A 22,072-nucleotide genomic window follows, 5' to 3' on the forward strand; every position below is an offset into this window, starting at 1 on the left:
CCCAAGGAATACCATAATGTTCATCCCTGAGCATACATCAGATTTCCTTATTATCTACAAAACCATTTAAAGAAAAATTACATATGCCTATAAGAAAAGATGAGCTTGATCAAATTTTTAAAATGTGTTCTTGAACTAAAATACACATAAAAAAGAGCAATATTAATAAATATGCTCATAGAAGGATCAAAGGGAAACATGCTAATATCTTAAGAGAAATCTTGCCCTTTCAAAAAGGACCAAGCCAGGAAAAAAAGAACAAGACTTGACCAGCAGCAAGGGTCTTTGTGTTCTGGGATAGCCAGAAACAAACTCTATTCTGGAACACTTTTATAGCTAAATAAAAGTTTTTCAACCCTGATTCACATTATCTTTGCCCCATTACCCTAACTCCATTTTCCCCACTGTCACTGGCCAAAGTTCAATAATTTATTACCCTGAGAAGAATTTGGAACATGCAACTGAGGTCCATATTTGGAAAAGAAATTGCATGGGTAAGGGAGTCAAGAGAAAAGTAATAGAGAAAAAATTCTCGCCATTTTGGCTTCTACCTCAAGAAACCTCATGACATAACTTAGAATCCACAAGCCTACATATGAAGGTATAATTGGCTCTTCTCCAAAGCATTGTTTACTTTACCAAGCATGACCCAGAAAGATTATTGCCAAAGTGTTTAGTTCCAGAAAGTGGAAAATTTGTTAAAAGGGAATGAATTTAACATAAAAAGTATACAGCTCCCCCACCAGGAGAAATATTTTTATGAAGAAATGGAAAGCAGTACACATACACAGCAAATTCTTATTTAATCTGCCATGTGTCTCATAATCAAAGCATATTTGGCCATTTAAAAATACTACAGGCTTTCCTACTTTTAAAACATGTATTTTGCTTTATATTTCTCAAGATCCTTGGCATTACTTTCTTCTAATGTGATATACTTTGGGGTTCCTGAAGAATGTTATATAGAAGAACCACAGAATAGTGTTCTTGTCGTATGGACTTTTGTCTTTTTCTAATAATTTTCATCACCGTATTGGCCAAGTTGTCATCTCTCCCTTGCTATATGGGAAAGGGTCTAACAGACTCTGTAAGGGTCTTCTAGGACCACTTTCTCTATAATTAAATGCTCTGACCTACTGCATGCTCAGAAACCAGATAAATAAGCTTGAAACAAGAATAAATAAATACTAAGTTAGGATTTTTTTATTGGCAAAGGCCATAATATTGGGAAGCCTTTCCAAGCCTTACGTTTAGCTTCTTGACCATTTCCTGAGCAGTAGAATGTGCCACTTCAACAACTGTCATGTATGTGAGGTGTTGAGTGGTGTGCCTGTTTGTGGGTTGTGTTGTTACTCAAAACAAATTGGATACTTACAATAATTTTTAGTCTTAAACAAATTTAGCAGCAGATCTTTCCTCCCATGCTGCATATGTATTTCAGACTTCAAAGACCTTCTATCACCAAACTAAATTAAGACAGAACATGTGTAACAGGGATGAAGACAATGTTCTCACATCTTTAGAATAAATCAAGGTAAATGTTTGGCTTCAGGTCACATTCTGAATTAATGTGTTGGCAGTGCTGTGCAAGTCGAGGGCACAAACATATTCGCGTCACTTGTGTGCACTCATGCACAGACTGACTCTCAGAGGCACGTGTGACTTGTTATTCTAGCAACTAAATCCAGTTCCCTCTCCTAACTTGAGTTCACTCAAGATCGAGTGTCTTTACTTCTCACATCCTCCCTGTATGTCGTACGGATGATGCTTTGTTCCTGGATGGTATTATGAAAAGCAAAAGATCCCTGGGACTAACAAACAGATGATGCTCTCAAAGCATTTTGGCAAAATGGAGAAAGCAAAACAGAGCAGTGTTTTAGAAATAACAGATATCTATGGTTCCCTTGAAGAAACTTCAAAACTCACTCTAACAATCTATTTATTTTTACTTCATGCCTAGAAATGCCTCCTTTTCACATTTCTACTCCCTTCCTCCTTTTAAAAATTATATATATATAATTTTTATTTTAAATTTTAAAATTATATATATATATATATATATATATTTTTTTAACCACGAGAGCATCCGGCGCCTCTCTAGCCAATATTGAAAGTAATTTCAAGCAATGGGATGATTAGAGGCTGCATTGTTACTTTAGAGAAAAATGAAAAGCATTACCCTGGCCATTATCATCATGCCAAAAAGGGAGAAAACACACTTAAATAACTGCTGAGTTAAGCCATAATCTTCATTGCTTACACAGTTGCTGTCCAAGCAGAGATTCTCTCATCTACTTATCTTCAAATATATATTAAAAGCTTAGTTTCATTTTCATTTCTGAAAATTAGATCTAGTCAGAACTCATCTCAGAGCACAGAGTGAAGATATAATGCCTCTGACATGCTGAGCATTGGGTTGGGACAGATCTTCATCTATTCCAAACCACTGCTGAGTATCTCTGAGATGAGGAGACATTATCTCTACTAGTGAGAGGCTGTATTGCTGTTGAAGCTCCAAAATCCTTGGGAGCATTTAGCACTCACTCTGAGTTACCTATCCACATTTTAATATTACTGTAGATTTCAACTAGCCCCATGCTCTAAGAGATTTAATACCTGCGTGTAGACACTGACACACGCTTGAGACTTTTCACTCCTCCCCACTCTCCCATTTCTATCCCTTCACTCACTGGCTAATTTGACTAAGACTTAGAAACTAAATATGAGGGCTTAAATTTTAAGCCTGAATTGAGAAAATATCAAGTTTCCCTAATGCTCCATTCATTCATTAAACATTCATTAGTACAAAGCACACAGACTCAAAGAAATGGTGTAGAGATACTGTACCTTCTGCAGTAGAATGCAGAAGTAATTCAAAACTGGGATTGGCTTTGAGAAAGGTTTTAAAATAAGCGATTTGCTTTTGTAGCCTCCTCTTGACACCTCATTTCCTTATTACGTTTCTTTCTATTTACTCACTCTTTCTTCACCAGACCCTCTTAGGGAAACCCCATGTTTCACTTAAAGCTTTTGCCCGACATGTAATTTCTTTAGACTCGAATATTATGTGCAAAACTGACTGAAACTGCCTCTTCTCTTGCCTCCCATAGGCTCCTTCTTTCCCTTCCCACTTTTTTTCCCTTTCTCTCCCCTCCCTGTTTCTCTCCTTGGTGTCTTCCTATTTCTTTCACTGTATCTAATCCCTTTCTTTTTTTTATATCTTTATTAACAAAAGAGTATCAGCCCATAGTGGGAAAATAACAAAGATGTGGGGAAAGAAGGAAGGAAGGGAGAGGGAGCAGGAGGCAGAGAATCAGTTCAGACTCAGCCTAATCTCCCAGCCCAGAATGCCTAAGTACCTAGACCTTTCTTCCAATCCAGCTGCAGGGCATGGACAGTAGAAATAGAATCACATATTAGGAAAGTGAGACATAGTCTCTTCTTCTCCTCTTTTTGGTTCCAAGAAGATAGAAAACACAAGTCATGATCAGAGGACTGAGTTTATTTTGTCAGAATTTTCGAGCTGAAAGGGACCAGCTCTCATCAATCTGGGGCTAATTAGCCCTTTGGGTTTCCATTTATGTGTGATCATCATTCATCATATTCTCCAATTCTTTGAGTTCAGATCCCTCTACTGTGACTGCATATTTCCTTTTTCCATTTTGCAAAGAGCCATCTTTTTTTCCATAAGGCTGAAACCAGCCACACTCCAGCCATGCTGAGGCCCCCCTTCCGGTTTCTGCTCTCCGTGCCAGAACCCCATCAGTACACCCTGTGCCCCCAGTGAAGGCTCACCTGTACCGACTTTGCCTGACCGTGACTGAGTGGTCCCTTCAGCATCCAAGGCCTATCATTTTATTTTCTCCTTCTCTACTTGCCTTCTCTTGAAGTTGTTTTGTGTCAAGAAAGAAGCTGCTGATCATCTTAATGGACCTCATCGAACAGAGGAAATCACATAGCAAGTTCTAGCACCTCAAAAATAGAAATTATCCACTTTTGAGATAATATAGTTAATAATCACCACAGCTTCAATTAAGACCTCCACTGATTGAGGCATTTCTTTCTGCTTAATCATCTTTTCTTTGCCTTAGTCAGTTATTTCTGGCAGGAAACCCGAAGGCTGTTAAGCTGCTGCGTTTCCTTACTTCATTTCTAAGTAGTTCCACCTGGACTGGATTTGTGAAGATTCATAGCAAAAAAAGCCAAAATAATCTTGTCTCTCAACAAAATATTTGGACTCTAGAATGAACTGGATCTCTGAACAAAGCAGTAGAGAGGCTGACAGCATAAGCTCAAGAGTTGTAGGGGTGTATTCATTTTAATCTCTTCTAAGTCTCGTTACCAGAACCATCCTGGGAGCCAGTCCACTTGCACAGTATCAGTGCAACTTCAAACTGCCTCCACAGAATCTCATGTCACTCTGCTACATCAGGATAAAATAAAAGGCAAAACTGTCTCATCACTCAACCTCAAAGAAGAAAATCATTTACAAGAGAGATGGTCTTGACTGATCTATGAAATTACTGCAGCCTGTCATAAGTTTTTTCTCCCATAGCTAATAATTCTGGGCATTTATCAGTGATAATATTTTCATTGATTGCTAACGAAGAAGAGATTTAGTTTGTTAAATCTTTGTTGCTGTATTATAAAATGCTGCTTGAGGGTTTGAAGTGTTTCTTAAATCCTAAAATTAGAAATCACTCTGATTTGAAGGAAGAAAAGCTCTGTTTAGTTCAACAGTAATTTTTTTGTATTGAAATATATTTCCATTATTGTAGTAATAGAAACTTTAATATGAAGATTAATCAAAATAGATCTGAAGCCTCAAAATAGACCGTATAAGCAGAAGCTACTTACAACCACAATCTTCCATATCTCTGAACGACACAGAATTATTACAAGAGAAGAAACTAGGCTAAGATGGCTGACTGAAGCCATTCAAAACTGTTGGAATGAATATATATAGTGTTAGCTAGATATTTAAATAAATTCATATTAAAATATATCCATAACATCATGGCTAACCAAGAAATATTATCAATTGTGAATCAGAAATGTGGATGAATCTGTGAAAAATAAATTCAACGTTTTGAAAGAAATCAACAAAATTTCATTTACCATCTGAAGTTTTCAATCATTGCTAATAGTGCAATGTTATGCCCCTCAAAAACCTTAAAATACAGAAGTAACTAAAATACAAAAAAGCTTAAAATATAATAAGCATAATCCTAGAGGATATGGAAATGACAAAAAAAAAAAAAAAAACAAAACCTCAAAATCCAACATTTGATTGGCTCTTCTAGGGAAGAACATACACACATGTTATCTTTTCTAAAACATTCCTCATAGAATACATGGGTCTCTTTGTCTTGATCTGGTTTCCTATACCAAAAGGGAATATTGCCACAAACAAAAATCCCACATGGAAACAAAATATTTATGATAAAGCAAGCCACTCAGAACAGCCAGGCTCTCTGGGAAAAGCAGGAATGGAATAAAGGATGCCGATACGACTGATAACACAGGTACAATCTAGAGCCACAGACCATCCCAGCACAACTGCTCTGGGCTCTTCCCCCACAGCGGAATCTGAAGTGGGCAGAGCTCATCAAAATTCCACTTGTGCAAGCCCCTTCTGAGGCAGGTGGATATTAAAGGAGAAATTCATAGAGCAGTCTGGAAATCAACAAGCCGGGACTCCAGCGTTTTATATTAGGCCTCCTCGATTGGGCCTCCTTTTCCAGGCCTCCCTGGAGGAAATGGTTTTTTAGCTTTATAGGGCTTCTGTGTTACAGGAGACAGAAACCTTAAGATGTATGCACTACCAGAATGAGCTAGCAGCATATTCATTGATTTTAAGTCAGTGTGAGGGCGAAGGAATGGGATTCACAACTGAAGCAGCTGGAAGGGGCTGCCTGCTTTCTGACTGCCCAGGTTCCTTTGCTCCTGGGATTTTTACCAACCAGCTTACCTGAGAGAATCACAGGTGCAGCATTTCTCCCTACATCCCAGTTTGCAAAACAATAACCAAAGCTCATAGACAGGTCAGAGGGTTGTGAGCGGTATACGGGAAAGCCACACTTTGCATGTGTGATGGCTTTTCTCACAAAGTAGTTGCAGACACCTGAGATTTTTTAATTCAGTAAGTTAAAAATAAGAGATTACTGAAAGCATTTTTAAAATTCTGAAATGATACTAATATAGAGAATTGAAGGAGATACGTAATACTATATATATATACACTTTCTAAAATTGTACTACAGAAATAGCAAACAAGGGCAATCTTGTTCACAACAGTGATTGACTGAAAGCAATCCAAAAGTTGAGGGTACTCATTGGGGTTTCTTGTAGTCACAAGGTAAGTTTGGCCACAACAGAATGGACACAGAAGAGCCATGTTAGTTTTGCAGTTGTAGTAGCAGTTTTATGAAAAACTTGAGAATCCTTACTAATTATGAATATGCCTCAGTTTCTCTAACCATAAATTATATGACAAGTTCTCAAGATCAATCTGAGATGAACTGTAAGAAAAAAAATGGGAAAATGTCAATAAATGATGATAATGAAGTATTGGTAACTAAGCTAAGATCCTTAGGTAAAATCTCCAAGGAAAAACTATAACTCCTTCTTACCAGGTAAGAGTGAAATCCATTCACGTAATTGATATTTAATGGTGATTTTATTGTCTTAAATTATACCAGGAAATGTTACTGTTTTTAATTTAAGGTAAACATAAAAAAAGAATATTAATAATCAAGTTTAGAGACTGACTAAAGGGGGAAATTGAATAAAGTACAGAGGGATGAAAAGGTACACAGCTGAAGCCCAGGCGTAAGTTACTGAGATTTCACAAAATCCATATTCAAGTATTTTGACAAAAATAAAATCCATGAAGAAAATAAGAGACATTTTTCATGAAACAAAAAAGGCATGTAATTAGAAATGACAGAAACGACTGACAAAATAATCAAGCACAAAATGGAGAAGGAATAGAAGTTTGTAAGTTGGTGTAACTTGGTATATTAAAACTCAGTTACTGCCGAAGTCAGAAAGTCAAGATGAAGACAGTGATCTTGCACTGAAAATAAAACTCTCACAAAAGGAAATAAAGTGTTATTACTCATGTAAAGTGGGCTGCTACCAGCACCAGAAGGGTCTCAAGGTAGTATTCTAACACTGCTTTTTCTAGTTTCACCTTCCTGTAACCATTTAGTTCCACTTTAAAATCTCAATGATATATCATGACCATGAAAGTGGGAGGCTGTTTTCTGAGCGAGAAAAATCAACGCTTGTTCCCACTTGTTCCGTCTTGCAACTGTATTCCTCACTCGGGCCCCCAGTAGGGAGAAAACAGACAGGGCGCTGTGGCCATTCCAGTAGCAGTGTCTCTTTTCTCTATTGCATTTTCTTTCTCTCCTCCCTTCAAGAAGAAACACATTTTGTGCAAGGAAGGTCACCTGTCACCTCACCTTAGGCAGTCAGAGGATTCCACTTATCCAACTTTCAACCTCCCTCCCTCTCCGCTGTGCTGCAGGATGATGTGCTGTCTGCCCTCGCTACCCAGTAAATTTTACAAATGCTCTCTAGTCCGCAAACCATGTTCACCACGTTAGTAAGCACAACGCAATTCTTGTTAGGCCTCAGCTGAGGCTCCAAGCCCAAGGTTTGGCCTGATAACATTTTCTTTTAGAAAGATGTGAGGTAGGAAGAGAACAGAAGGCAATTATCACAGAAAAGTTGTCCTTGTGCTCTCCCAGGGACAAATTCACTTTCCTTTTACTGGCAGCTGCACTGATCCTGCCCACACACAGGGATGGGGCATTTGAGAACCCAAGGAACTGGCCAGCTAACCCATAAGGGCTTTGGTTTATTTGTCAGAGTCAGAGGATTTTACTGTCTTTTGAAAGAAGAAAGTACCCACAATCACGTTTAGTATCTTACTTTTACTATCGGGATAAAGACTGGCAGCTAAGATAAGGTATGAGGAAATGTTATGCCAAAGGGAAAAATCAGAAAGAAGATAGCAACACACTGCAATCTGTGAGCCCAGCTTACAGCTTTTCCTGTTTTCACTTAAATCCACTGCTGATTGCAGCAAAGGGGAGGAGCTTAAAGAGAGAGAGAAAGGATAATTAGTAAAGAAAACCTTATCTAAAGGTTTCCTGGTTTATTCAGAAAGATCTAGTTTTCAGGGCGAACACTTGGCTGTCAAGAATTGTGAAGAACATTCTCCCTGGTATCTGCTAAATGTACTGCTCTAAACATGACACAGATGAACTCCAGTGTATTTTTCTTTCCCTTAGAAGAGAGAATCCATTTTGAGTATCTCTATAAAATAACTCGAACAACTTATTTTCTACTGTGGCATGTGACATGGCTACACACGATGAAAGTGATTAAAATATTATTTACATCCAGCGGGATTCACATTTACATCTAGCTTTCGGCATCCATATTAGTAAACCTGAAAAATATTAAGGAAACTCTCGATCAGGAATGTCCTACAATGTTCAGAGATGCACAGAGAGACTAAGGAAACCTGAACAGAACAGCTTCAGTAGGTGATTTTGTGCTGTCGGCTCAGCCTATGATAAGCCCCTTCTTCTGAGAACTAACTCCATCCACCAGGGAAGGACTTCAGTAGCTGTGTTTAAAACACGTGACCGTGCAGCTCTCGCTACAGATGATGGTGGGCCGATCAGATTCTCTCTTCTCTGGGAATTTGTACAGAAGGGATGTAAACTGAAGAGAAGGGGACCAGTCAGTCATCTTCCTCTTGCCCTGTGCTTGGAGAAGGAGATAAACCAGATCTTGGGAAAGGAGAATAAAAAAGATGCAAAGACTAAAACAAATCCATGAAATGGAGAGAAGCAGAGGATACTACTAGGGTGCCTGAAAGCTTTCCATCTTCTCCTGCTGACAATCCTGCTTCCTTCATGCCCCACGGGGGTTGTTCCGGAGCACCCTCCCCATTAAACTTCCTGTGCCTAATTCTCCATCTCAAAGTCTGTTTCTGCTGATAATGAAAACACAGACTGACAGTCTTCCAGGTATTATTTCACCCACTATTCACTACAAAGCCGTATAGGTCAATGTCAAGAAGCTCTTCCAATTGGATATTATTATTACGCAGTCTATGCATTTCAAATTAAAAAGGTGTATTTCAAAAACACAATAACCTTCACCTCCTAGAACATTTCAGATCATTTCAGATTGTTCAAAATGTAAAGGGAGAGTGAACTGCATTTAAATTAAAAAAGTAACAAGAAACTTTACCTCATCTGAACTTAACTCCCTTTATTAGTTTAACCACATGTTGAAACACATATGAAACACGGCATCTGGTGAGGCTTTCCAAAAAACTAATCACCTATCTGTGAAAACATTCCATCAGAGGATACGGAGTTCCTGGCTTTATCTGAACGATAAAACATGAATTAAACAGCTTTGAGTTTTTAAGAGTGTAGAAAATCTCATATTTTCTTTGTTCTTCTCTTGGCAATTACAGACTTCCCTGAAATCCAAGAGCTTGGAGAATTAACATATTTTCAAGTCAACCCTTGAAAACATCCACTTATGTCTCAGTGACAGAAATATATTGTGGCAGAAAATTCTCCTCCTCTATCAAACACAGTTTGTGCAACCAAAGGGAAAAGTCTTTAGACTATATCAAAAACTCATGCAGTTAACCAAATTTAATATGTTCATGTTTAATTACTAACCAGGTATACTTTAATAAGACCTTAAATGGACTATGGTTATCAAAAATACTTTGTCTTTTTTGTAACTTCTTTCTCCTTGAGGGCTCAAAGAATTTTTAGCAGAATTAAAACATTTACAAAGCTTTTGAAACTGGCCTGCTTTCCTTCAGGGGCAAAATACCATTTTAATATGCAATTCTTTTATAACACTGATGTCTTTGATAAGTGACATCACAGTAGAAGCTAAGAATTCCATTTAAAATTATTATTTTCCCTCTCGCATTTCATGGGATATAGGAGTCTGATTAATATTTAGTCATCTTGAATGTGAGCATAATTCTATATAAACTAAAATATTGTCCACTTTAAATACATTTGCCCCTTATTATAACAGATCAGTGGCCAACATAGTTGTTTCCTATAGCAAGTGTGCAAAACAAAAGAATGCCCTAAGTTAGAATAATATTAAGGAAAATTTAATGTGGGCTGTTATCTCTATTCCCTATATCTGAAATTGGTTAAAACTAGGAATTTTAAGAAGAAAACTTGTAGGTTGTTCTGTCTTCTTCAAAAGCCATCTTATTATTTGGAAAGCACATTAGCCAATTTAGTACATTAATTGAAATGCTGATGCACTCTCAGCCTTTTGGCTAAAGCAGAGCAATCATTGGTAGTGAAAGCTTTATCACAGCTTTGCAGTTTCCTGGCCTTCAAGCCTGTATCTCTCTGGGTTTCTGAATGAGGTGCCGTTTTAATAGTTATGGGGGCTATTTAAACATCATGGCATCAACTGTGATCACTGCCTGCTAAGCTGCCCCATTCCCTCTCCTCCCGATCTGTAGAGTTCTTTGAGCTGCTGCTCTGGGTCCTTCCTTTAGTTGAGAAAAACACTGCTCTTGGCAAGATTTGGATTTCTCTAGCACCATTCTTACTGCTGTGTCCCTTTGCTATTTGAATTGCTTATCCCAAGGATAAATTTATGTGTCAGTCTTGCTGGGTCCTGGATCATAACGCAACCCGGACCTGGACTTGACAACAGACCAGAAGTTAATTACCATGATCAAGATAGAAAATAAAATGCCTCCACTTGTTCCTACACTGAGTAAACACTGGTCCTCACAACAGGATCTGATCCTTGTGTGATGAATCTTTTCACAAATGAGAGGTTTGTATATTGCAGATACATCTATCCGATGTGTCATCTCAAATAGAGATGTCTCTCGAGAGCTCCAAAGTCTGAACTTCTTCCACAGTGAACCAATGAGCCAATCTTTCATTTTATGCCATTTTAGATTTCTATAGGATTATAAAATAGCAGGTACTCATTATGCTTTTTCTTTCTCAAAGAACATCACACACTCACACAAGGTACATAAAGGCCAAAGGAAAAGAAATTTTATTTCTGCCTGTAAATAGCTTTGCTATATATATATATATACACACACACACACACACATATATATATTAAATTTTATTACAAATTCAACTTTTCCACTACTATTTCTTTAAAAGAAATCCCTTAAAATTCAGTTGTCATTGATCCTTGGTTCCTTTCTTACTGTCAGAAATGTTAAAATTCAATTTAATATGGAAATTTTCTTCCTGCCTTTCAGTGAAGTATCAAATTTGCAAACTTTCCAGATGTCTCACTGAATTCACCCACAGCCATTTCATGAATGTCTGAGCGCATACTGGTTCCACGGACGCCCTTGGAGAGAAACAGGAGAGCTCTCCCCACTGAGAGAGGGACGTCCTCTCCCCTGCCCATCCAGGGCACAGTGAGTGTATTCCGCCCGCTGCCCCTTCTATTCTTCTAGAACATCACATTTCATTCTATCTTGGCCTCTTTAGAGAAAAATGAAATGAGTAGAGAGACTATTATTTCTCATCAACCTCTTTGGAAAAGCAGACATTTAAAACTGTCTCACTGATGGAGAGCATTCCTTTACTTCTCCTGTCAGATTTGCTGTCTTTATACAAGTTTCCTGAGCGTGATGTGAAGCCCCGGAGGCTTGTGCTCAGATGGAACAGCTGCTTGTGGCGGAATGAGCCTCTTGCGCCTGACGGTTCTACCGTCGCTCCTGGGCAGAGGATTCGTGAGCGCAGCTTTCTGCATATCTGTGGGGTTAAGCCTTCCTCTGCCCAATAAAGCGTAATTCTGATAAAACCCGTTTATTCTAAAGTTCAACACTGTTTTTCAAATTCACAATCACCTTCCACACTTTTTTCATATATTTTAAAGAAAAAAAAAGTTTCTTGTACAAATGTTTGAGAAACACATATAAGTATAAAAATAAAAGTCACCAAGAGCTCCCAACCCAAAGTTGACCACTGTGATTCACAACCTTAGGTTAATCCTTCCAGAAATAAAATATAAATTAATACAATGCAAAAATAAAAACTTTTAATTTTATTTTTAAAATTGATATCACAGTTTTGAAAAATGCTTTTGATTATTTAATACATCTTTAGAGGGGAGGGTATAGCTCAAGTGGTAAAGTGCATGCTTAGCATGCATGCGGTCCTGGATTCAATCTCCAGTACCTCCTTTAAAAAAATAAACAAATAAAACTAATTACCTCCCCTCACCAAAAAAAAAAAAAAGAAAAAAAAAGTTTTTAAATTAAAAAAAAAAGATGATACATTAAAAAATATTTTTATGTTTGTCCATGGGTTTTTAGGGTCCATATCATGTTTCACTGTACAAATGTCTCTTAATTCCTTTAAACGTCCTCTTGCTTTGGGACATTTAGGTTTTCCTAAATCCTTTGCTATTACAGACAGAGCAGAGAGAACACTGCAGTTTGGAAGTTCCTGTTACATATGCCTTTATGATTTAAAGCATAAAGGATAAAGTTAGGCTTTACAATTTTAAAAATAATTTTTGCCAAATTGGTGATTAATGGCACTTTTAGTTCTGCTTGCTTGTACTCAGTACTGGGCATGTGAATCTTCAGAGAAAGAGAAGGAGGTTAAAAGGAGGCGGCAGAGGTGGAAGGAGGAAAGAGGACAGAGAGGAAACATCAGCCCCCCAGTGCTTTTTCTGTTCCACATTCTGCTAAAAGCTTTCAGCCCTTCCACACTGTCTCACTGCTGTAACTGTCTCAGGGTGCTGTAACAAAACCCCACAGACCGGAAGGCTTAAACAACAGAGACTCTTTTCCCACAGTTCTGAAAGCTGGAAAGTCAGACTGGGGTGCCGGCACGGTTGGTTTCTGGTGAGAACTGTCTTCCTGGCTTGCAGATGGCCACCTTCTCACTGTTTCCTCACATGGAAAAGGGTGAGGGATGGCTGGGGGAAGGGGGATTTCTGGTTTCTTTTTATAAAAACACTAATGTCATCATGATCACCCCCATAACCTCATCTAAATCTAAATCTAATTAACTCCCAAAGGCTCCACCTTCAAATACCATCACATTGGAGATTAGGTCTTCAAAGTATGAATCTTGGGAAAACACATTAAGTCCATAATACATATCTTCCATGCATTTATATATTCAAATAAACAAATATTGGTTTTTACAAAGAAATAGGAATAGGCTGTATATGTTCTTCCAAAATAAGGTTTTTTTTAAACTTAAAAATAGATCATGGACATATTTCCATGTCAGTCCTTGTAGATCAATCTCACTTTTTAAAAATAGCTCTAATGATATTCCATAGTATGGCATTTCCAAGATTTATTTAACCATTTTTTCTACTGATTGACATTTAGCTGCTTTCCATTTTTCTCCATTAAAAATAATCTTGCAGTTAGCATAAGTAGCCTAATGAGTATGTGGTAATATTTCTATAGGATAGATGGAGTCTTAGAAGAAAAATGAGGAGAGGGTGGGTAGGCAAAGGGCACATGCACTTAAGACACTCAGGGACACTGCCAAAGGGTCCGTCAGAGGGTTTTCCACTCTCACATTTTTCATTCTCACCCACAAGCCTTTCTATTCCCATCCTTATACTGTCAACCTTACATTTCAAACATTTATCCTATTATCTGACACATATTAAGTGCTCAAGAAATTGTATTTTTATGATGAAAAATTGATATTGACTGGGCATATATCTGGAAAAGATGAAACCTCTACTTTGAAAAGACACGTGCACCCCAAAGTTCATAGCAGCACTATTTACAGTAACAAAGATATGGAGGCAACCTAAATGTCTATCAACAGAAGAATGGATAAAGAAGATGCGCAATGGAACACCACTCAGCCATAAAAAAGAATGAAATAATGCCACCTGCAGAAACATGGATGGACCTAGAGATTATCATACTAAGTGAAGAAGTGAGACACAGAAAGACAAATATCATACGATATCACTTAAATGTGCAATCTAAAAAAAAAATGAAACAAATGAACTCATTTACAAAACAGAAACAGATTCACAGACACAGAAAACAAACTTACAGTTACCAAAGGGAAAAGAGGGAGAGGGATAAATTAGGAATTTCGGATTAACAGATACAACCTATTATATATAAAATAGATAAACAACAAGGACCTACTGTATAGCACAAGGAACTATGTTCAATATCTTACAATAATCTATAATGGAAAAATAATCTGAAAAAGAATATATGTGTATATATATGTGTAACTGAGTCACTTTGCTGTACACCTGAAACTAGCACAACATTGTAAATCAACTACACTCCAATAAAAAATTGATATAGAGATTCAGTTTATAATGCACCATGCTACTTAATATTTTGCTATATGATTAACCACAAAGGTCCTACTTAAATGACTTTCTATGCATGTGAGTTCTTATTAGAATATTATGTGACATCACACTAACTATTAAATAACATGCTGTAACTCTCACAATTCCCAGGGAACACTGGTAGAATGAGAAAGTCAAGGAGAGTTGGAGGTTACCAGTCAGGTCTCCACACTTCAGCACCAGCAACAAAGCACACAAGAACCTGAGTCCCTTCACATATTCCTCACATCTCCACAGCCAGGAGAGGCAATATACCAAATTAATTCTGAAAGCAAAAACTGAGTGTCACTGGGTGAATAAAACTGGGAAAAATTATTAGCACCAAGGAACATCTGCTGCCATCACAATGAAATGGTGGCACATAGACCATCTCAAAGTGACAACACGCACAACAATGAAACTAATGTACAGACAGAAGACCTGGTAACTACCTCCATGTACCTGTGCCCTCTTTAGCTGCTTGCCAGCATCTTTAGCCCAGATCTGTGATTCACTGGAATTGCTGCAAAAATTGCCAAAATAACCTCTGAGAAGCAGATGGTTATGAAGGCTTCTGTCCAGATGCCAGAACCCCATATGCTTGCCAATCTGTGTTTCCAGCATGCACCATTATACTTAAAATTATATTTTTCCTTTTTCTGCCATGTTCACTCTACCATCATTAACAAGATTCTAATGCTTTTCCAGAAAACAAGAAACATCACAGCCTGCTTGCCTTCTCTTTATAAAGAGAAACATAAAAAGCAAGTGTCAGACACCCCCAAACATTCAACCTATGCCACACCTCGACTACTTGGGACTCACATTAGTGGTCTTCATGGAGTCTTTTTTGTAATTTTTTTATTTCAACAGAGTCGTCGCCTCCCCTGGGCTCTCCAAGCACCACAGTACTGAGAGGGCTGCTCCCTAATTCTTTTCCAAGTCTACTAGCAAAGAAAAAAAAAAAAACAATAGTTTCTAGAAAGGAACTAGTCACAGAATTTTTATTACCCAGAACGAGGAGAGAGAATGGTAAGAAGCAAATTCTCTATTTTAGAATAATGGTTGGATTTCTCAAGACAGCAATGCTGGCTAATATACCCCACATACCATGACAGCCAAACTTCTGTCACCATCTCAGAGGTTAAGCTTTTAGATACCAAAACAAAGCACTTTGATCAGTACCCAAGGTTACATATCACAGGGAGAACTGAAATATTCCCCAAACCCAAGCTGACCCTTCGGAGAACTCAGAGATACCATTGTTCAGAGGTCAGTCTTTCCAACAACCAGCTTTTCTATTGAGTTGTTTACTTGCTCCTGGACCAGAACACCCACCCCCTCCAGGGTCTGGCACCATTGGATGTGGAAAATGTCCAAAATTTCACAAGTTGTCTATTTCTGCAACAGTCAATTTGGCATATTTACATGGTGTTCCAGTGCAGGGTGTTTGAAGCTACCAGTCATTGTAAACAGCATTCTCTCACATTCTCTAATGCTGTTTTCCCAGGAATCTGTGTGCCTTACCTGCAATATTGGAAAGGAAATACCCTTACACATTCAACCTTTCAACAAAGAAGGAACTTAAAGTCCTTTCAGTGAATATTTTGGAGTTGCAGAACAGTGTGTTGATTTTATTAGTAAAAGTCTGAAACAACACTGGGTTTTTTTGTTTGTTTGATGTAGGGAGGCATGATGTTTTTGAAAAACTTAGATTACATTGAAATATGTGACTCTGAGTCAGCAATTTAAAAGAAAGTATTATGACACTTTAATTACATTTTAATGATTAAACCTTGGAAGTGATGCTGATTTAAGTCAAAATAACTTTTGAAGGTGTTTTTCTTGCCTGCAGCTATCTGGAAACCTGACAGAAGGGAAACAGGAAAAGAGAGAGTAAAAAGAGAATGATGTTTTAACTAAGAAAAAAAAAAGTGAGTGGTGGGCTTGGGAGATTTTTTGTTGTTTATTTGAATTAGGATTGATAACCATGATGGAAAAATCTAGGCAGGCAACATCTGGACATGTGTCAGAATGCAGGATACTGTGTTTGCATTTGTTTTACAAAAAAAAAAAAAAATCAACACTAAGGATGAAAAATTAATGACAAAGACTGCAACACATAATTTCTGTCTGCATGTATGCCCTACCTCCCACTGCCACAGAATCTGTTTAGGTTCTGCTTGGACTTCTTAAGAGAGGAAGGAAGGAAGGAAAAGATAGAAAGAAAAAGGAAGGAAGGAACCGAAACTCAAGAAGATTAGATGGAAACACCAAAATCCTAGAACATTTTTTCTCAGCATTTCTTCTTCCCAAGGAGAGAGAGGAAAATTACATATAAATGATAAAAAAAAAAGTTTACTTTGAGAAGACAGCAATAATGAGTTAAAGGCAAAGCCTTCTTAAAACACTGCAATTAAATATATTGATCATTTACAAAAAATAACAAAGGGCTAAAATACGTTCAAGTATGGATGATCTAAAAGAAATTAAAATGGATAAATATTATGTTTCTGTTGGAGAATGATGTTTGATTTACAGTACTTTTTTTCATTGATTTTTCTATGGACTTCCTAATAATGTTTGTAATTTTTTTTCCCTAAACTTAAAGCTCCAATAAAACTAAAAATTTTGTGTTTTGCAAAGCACTTGCCCATGGCCCTGGGCCTTTGTACCTGCTATTTCTTCAGTGGAAGATAGGCATCCTCACAATCCCTGCCACATAGAAAACTAGCCAACAGTGAAGTTTCTTGCTCAGATGGAACGAAAGAGAATCCAGACACTGATCTAGGTGTGAGATAGCTTTTAATATTATAAAGGTGACAGTTCAACTCAGTGGGCTAATTATTTGGTTCATAACTAGTATTGGAAGCATTTGTTAATTATTCGGAAAATAAGTAAACTTAGACCCTTGCCTCATGCCTTATTCAAAACTAGATTCCAGAGGGTTAGCAGTGTGAAAATGGAAATCAAAACTATACAACTATTAGAGTATCATTTGGGAAAATAATTTTTATAAAAATCATTTACAACGTGGAAATTATGGAAATAAGCAAGTAACTAATAAACACATAAGATGATAACTTCAATAATGATTAAATAAATATAAATAAAAACATCTAGTTTATACTAATGATCATTTATCATAATGTATTATAAATATGTGAGGGAACGAAAAAAAGTCACTCAAATGTTGTGGGTGAAATTTTACATCGGCATAAGGATTTTAAAAGGCCATTAGACAAAAACTCCAAATTCCAAATGGGCATACTTGTCAACCCCAAAACTTTAGTTCTGAGGAATCTATCTCATAGATATACTTCTACTTGTGTACAAAGACACACATACACACACACATTGCAATATCATTTGTTATAGCAATAAAATGAAGACAGCAAAAGTCCATCAGCAGGAGATCGGTTAAATCAATTAGAATTCAGACATACAACAAAAAATCAGACCACTATTAAAATGAACAAAGTATATCTGTATTTACTGAGTTGGATAAGTGTTCATGATACACTTTTAAGTCAAAAAAGAATGTTTTAGAACCACATGCACTGAATGTTTTCTGATGAATTACACAGGAAGAAAAAAAATTAGCCCAAGTGCAAACTGGAATAAGGTAGAGAAATCTTTTCTTAAGAGTTCTAAGCCATCTTCGAACGCAGTGGCTCTTAACATGGGGTCCCTCAATATCAGCAGCAGTATTTCCTGGGAACTTACTGGAAACTCTGAGGGTGGGGCCCAGCAGCATGGATTGAATGAGCCTTCCAGGTGATTCAGATGACTACTAAAGTGGAGAACCACTCTTCTAACGGCTATGGTTTTGCAGGCTTTGATGAACTCAACTTGGGGTAAGTTGACTGTAACAACTCAAGGTCTTCTTTCATTGGACTTTTACATTTGGCAAATGGGACTTACTCAGTATCTAAAAGGGAATCACTTGGATGCACACATTTATTTTTAAATGGGTAAGTATTTGATATGAAACATGGTGATAGCAGAACATGTAATCTAACATTTTTGTCTGATTTATAAATACTTAAATTTGAAATCTTATAAAAGTCTGACAATTGACTCAATATCTTGTAATAAGCTATAATGGAAAAGAATCTAAAAAAGATATATATACATATAAATAACTGAATCACTTTGCTGCACACCTGAAACATTGTAAATCAATTATACTTCAATAAAAATGCTTATTTTTAAAAAAAATTAAAAAAAATTAAGTATGACAATTGAATTCATCGATGTATAGTTAACAAATCATCTCTTTTAAAAAATATATAGTCATTGGACCTCTCTCAGTATATTCCAATAGCCATATCTAAATGAAAACTGGACAGTATCTGTTCTCAAAAAGACAGTGATTTAATACATCTCTTCCTTGACTTCAACCCTACTTCTACCACTGTTTCTGTCATGGTAATTAGATGATTATCTTCCTTGATGTCCTCAAATTATTAACAGCCTTTTATGGAGCAAGCATTTAATTTATGATACAGATGAAAAGCCAGCACCTTCTTATTGCAGGTATGTTGAAGAATAATAGTTTTCTTCCTCCTGTCATATTGTACATTTTCAGTCTCCAGATTTTCTAAACCTTCAAGGAATTTTATATAAAACCATAGTATAAAGTCAGTGCTCTCATTCCTTCCTCAAATAATTCAAACAAGGTTAATCAGTAAGATGAAATGCATAATAATGTGCATGTAAATTATGAGTATTTGCTATTAGGTCTAACTGAGTTTGAAACCACAAATAACCTTCCCCCAGCAAAAAACAAGTCTTCCTCAGGCAACACAGTAGCCTTGATTATGGAAGAAACATTTCTTATTCTATTGGCCCCAAATACTTTAATAAAAACACTAATTATATTGTAACCTAACTGAAATGGGTCAGAAGTTCACATGATTGTATACAGAAGCGAGTAAAAGTAACAAATTGACAAAAAATTCTGTAATTACTAGATTGTCTAAAACACCATTCATTAATTTAATTATTGTATCTGATTTGTCTTAAATCCCCACATTAATACGTCTAAGATGAAGGCCAAGTAGTAGACCATTCTCATTGCTCTCTCTGTTTTAACTTGCTGTTTATTATGTCTCTTTAATTTAGTCTTTTAACACTACATATATAAAAGAAGCCATAAGTGTTACAAGCTCTGGGTTAAATTGTTCCTTTAATTCCTGTACATATATTATATGCCTTTAAAGATTCAATTAATCACAATTTTTATATTCAAAATTAAGTAATTTATCCATCATAATTAAAATTTTCTTTCAGCTAATCTCTCAATTTAAAATGTCAAACTAAAAGTAATATTCATCTTTAGGAAAAGATAACATATATTAAAATGTTCTGCATGACTGGGGATTACACAGAGACTTGAATTCCTCAAGCCCAAAAGGAATAAAAATGATATGCCATCAGATGAATATACATCTTATTTTTCTTGGCAGAGGGCGGGGAGGCAGTGAATAATTTAAAAATATTGTTTAATGTCTTTCTTATCAGCCTCAGTATGCCTCTGCCTCTTTCTTATTCAGCAATGCAGGTGCTGGGAATTAGAAGCAGTAAAAAGGAAAAAGCTGCCTTTGCAGCTTGTTTCTCCTCTTGGCTCCTCCTGGCCCCTGAGCCTGACATAAGTTGCAGTTGTCACCAGCAGCTCAGGTAGCAGACAGAAACCCCAGCCTGTTTTGAGACCTTGCCAAGAGCAGCAATTGTTCGGCACCAGCGGATGCAGGCGTGCGCCCGGCATTTCCATCGGAGCATTCTGAGTCCAAAGACAAACCTCTATTAATGGTGCATACTAATGATCTTTACATTTTAATTAGAAATGCTTGAGTTAAGATCACTGGCTGAAACCTTAATGAGCAAAGGAAGGCTTACCTCCTGTTCCTCTGCTTTTCGACTACAAGGAAACGCAATAAGCTCACCTGAATCAGGTCAGAGCAAGTATCAAGAAAACTCATTTGAAATCCGTGATTAGTCCAAGCTGGAAATATCAGATATTTCCACTTCAAAGCCAAGAAAACATGAAGTTAGCAAAAGGGATCATCCACAGAGGTCTCTCTGCTCTTTTTCTTTTTCCATTCACTCACATGCTTACATTTTTATTTGACTTTGCCATAGCCAATCCCTTCAATATGCAGAAACCAAAAGCCATATGCCTGTATCAGTGTCATAAGGCTCCATCCAATTTGAATATTTTCCTATGCAACTTGAAGGTTTTGTTTATTTTCTTTGCCTATAAGCACCATTATATTATTATACTAAATGAACTAAGATTTACTTCTTGATAACTGTAACACCCCAAAAAAAAAAGTAGATTTAATACTTTTGGAAAATATTTTGGAACATTTTCTTTAAACTGAAGACTAATGTGCTCCTTTTGAAAACAGAGACAAGATATGAATAATTTTAAGAGATGAGTTTATTGGGGAAAAAAAGTTCTACGAGGTTCTGCTTTCCTACCCACAATGACTCCTAATGCACCATTATCACCATGGAAGCTTTCAAACATTGCCACTTAATAAATTAAGTCCTCAAATATGGAGAAGAAAGTACCAAGTCTAGGCCCAGTTCCAGGGAATGGCTTTGAGCCTCTCCTCCAATGAAAACAGGGGAGAGGTGAGCAGTTTCTCTTAGCTATTCCACTTCCTACATATAATTTCAACCCAGATGTTGTCTCAATGTGCCTTCCTCAAATATGTGGAGCTGAAGTGAAGTTTCCAGACATCTGGTCCATGGTTCAATCAAGTGGTCTTCAGATAACATGGAAGCTTTCAAAGAAAAAGTAAGGAAATGATCATGCTAACAAGCATTTCAGAAACTTATGATGGGAAATGTGAAAAGATTTGATTTTCATAGGAATCTTGTCACATGTATCATCACCTTTTGAAAAGCTGTTGTAGGTCCTGTGAGAGTGTGGATCAATTCTTGTCTAGTCTTCAGTTAACAGAGTGTATTTTTGTCTCTGCTGATGAATTTTTTCACTTGTGATATGTTTTTCATAATTGTGACTTTAATATCTTCTATTGTAAGTATCATGCTGAGTTAATGCCCCTGTTTGAAAACTTGAATCAATGGCTCAAAATGGGTTCAATGATGCATGAAAGTAATAATGATGATAATAATAATTTCTATAACTCTGAAGGTCCTATAAATAAAAAGTGAATGGAACTCCACTGCAAATATAGATTATGAGTTTGTATATATTCGAATATGTGAATCTGCTGGCTTTCCATAAGCAGATAAAAAAGAGAGTGAATATCTGGAAATGGTTGTTTTGGAGGAACAGCAAAACTATTAGAATCCAGCCCAATTCTGTTTTCTATTTTGAAACTTTTTCCAAATAATGGCATAACACACAAAGCTTCATTTCTAAAGATAACAAAGTAACTTCTTATGGAAACAACTTGAGTTAACATAGTACAAACATTTACGGATGCTTTCATTATACAATTAATTTTGTTACCGGGCCAAAGAAGGACTAAAACCAGAGCGGTATGATTGACACTGGCCCTTCTCATAAGCCTAGAGCTTTCATTCTAATAGCACATTTAAGTCTCCCTGGCTTAAATATTTCTCCTTTAAATTTGAAGTTTTGTATTTAATATCATTGTGTCATCTACAGATAATGACAGTTGTCTCTTCC

General features: G+C 36.7%; 1 long non-coding RNA gene across 1 annotated transcript in view; it reads right to left on the reverse strand.

The window, feature by feature from the left end:
* Positions 1 to 22,072, reverse strand: part of LOC123616080 (uncharacterized) — a 233,646-nt gene that overhangs the window by 184,570 nt on the left and 27,004 nt on the right. The gene's annotated exons all lie outside the window — the stretch shown is intronic.

This window comes from Camelus bactrianus, chromosome 1 (assembly GCF_048773025.1).
Source record: "Camelus bactrianus isolate YW-2024 breed Bactrian camel chromosome 1, ASM4877302v1, whole genome shotgun sequence".
NCBI lineage: Eukaryota > Metazoa > Chordata > Mammalia > Artiodactyla > Camelidae > Camelus > Camelus bactrianus.